Consider the following 1,927-nt stretch of genomic DNA (forward strand, 5'->3'; position numbering starts at 1 on the left):
TGCATTGTCTTTGTACTGAATTGTGCTATACAAATAAATTTGCCTTGCCTTGCCTATTAGTTACAGAGAAATATAAATCCAAGTGTCATCAACGTATACGTTGAGCCTCGAGAAACCCTATATGGAATCAATTTGCTTACATTTAAAGCTACCCAAATTGCACAAAGCCAGTCTTTTCAGTGTTATTCATCAGCTGCACTGAGATCTGGTAAAAAATAAAATAAAAAAGACAAGGTTTTGGACGTTTGATCTGCTACAATATATGTCTTAACAAAGTAGATCATGAATCTTTGTGGATGAGTGTTGAAAACCAGCAAAATAAGAAAATTTTAAATGACTAGACTGCAGAATTATCCTTTAAGTGGTATCTATTAACCAAGAGAGAGAGAGACTATTAGGATGAATAAAAAAAGTTAACTGAGATATTCTAATTATGACTGAAAAATACGGCTATTAAAATGGATGAGATAATTAAGCATTTAAGAACTCAAACTGTATCTTGTGGAATCCAAAATTTAGGGTAGAGATCATTGATCCCAAAAAGAATCCTAACAAAAACATGTTTGTTCCCAGTGATGAAAAATATAAGCATCTTTGCTATGATGTTTGCATTATTTAACGTTCAGGAAATGCCTATAAAAATTCTTTATAGCTCAAACACCTCACATGAATTAGAACATTTTCAAAAATAACAAATTAACTACATATAGCAACATTATTTAGAATAAAAATGGCACTAACAAACTACTCTTTTCTGTTGTTTTTTTATTTTTTTTAAATAGGGATTTCCCCAACACTAAAATAAGTCATGTTAAGTTTCCCCAAGTGAAGATGACGCAGGGTATTATTTTTAAACATCCACATGCTCGGTTGCTCCTTCATGTGATGGTCTCCAGTTCATTTTGCGTTGAGCTCTCCCAGAGTGAAGATAATGCTAACATGTTAGGTGCCAGCCAATAGACAACCCCTATCACGATTAGCATTAACCTCATCCTGGGACTGTCACAGAGGGCGGAAGCTCCTTCGCTGCTGGTGTCCGGGTTGTCCTGCAGGGGGCGAAAAAAGCAAGAATCAGTCCTCCAGTGTGAGATTATTTTATGGTTTTGAGGTAAACCTATTAAGCCAAAATAAGAAACAGAGCAGCACTGACTGAAACTTTATACAAATCTGAATGTCACCTACAACAACAGCAAAAAAAATACATATATATTTTATTTCACTCAATTGAAATTACATTCGTTTTAGAAATGTAAAATAATGTCCATGTTAAACAAAAAACTTATATATACTTGAACATATGAATTTCCTCATTGCTTAGTTCACCTTTCAAATGGCTACCTTTTAAACTTACTATCAGAATCCTCCAGTTAAGCATTAGTTCTAGTGAGTGTTGGCCTTGTGGTTAGAGCAGTGCACTTGTGCTCTGAGAAGGTCACAAGTACCTGGTTCAATCCCCACACCCTGCACTCTGGGATCCTGAGCAAAACCCTTAACCCCACCAGCCTGCTGCTCCCCAAGGGGAGGGGTTAAATGCACACAGTTAATTTCCTCATTGTGGGTCATTAAAGGGACTTGCTTTACATAAGTCAGAAGAATTATCTGTATTTTTATCTTTAGTTGACCTCAATGATAGATGACAACACTATCAGACGGATTACTTAATCAAGTTCCCTTTATGATTACCGCGTCTAAAATAGCCAAAGTATGGAGCCACTTGTTGTCCGTTAAGAGCAGACAGGATGCAGCAGGTGCTGTTACTTCAACTTTGGCTGATGAATGAGGAACTAACCAATGAATTACTGCTAAGAAGCAAGTCTCTATGCGAAGACTTTTACCAAAATCGTGTCGTTATACTAACCTGCACCGCTTCCTCTAATTGTCCAACCGTTCGTTGTCTGCCTCTGTCGTCTCGCCGCCTTCTGAAATT

The sequence above is a fragment of the Cyprinodon variegatus genome, unplaced genomic scaffold, assembly GCF_000732505.1.
Source record: "Cyprinodon variegatus isolate N-32 unplaced genomic scaffold, C_variegatus-1.0 Scaffold15, whole genome shotgun sequence".
Classification (NCBI taxonomy): Eukaryota; Metazoa; Chordata; class Actinopteri; order Cyprinodontiformes; family Cyprinodontidae; genus Cyprinodon; species Cyprinodon variegatus.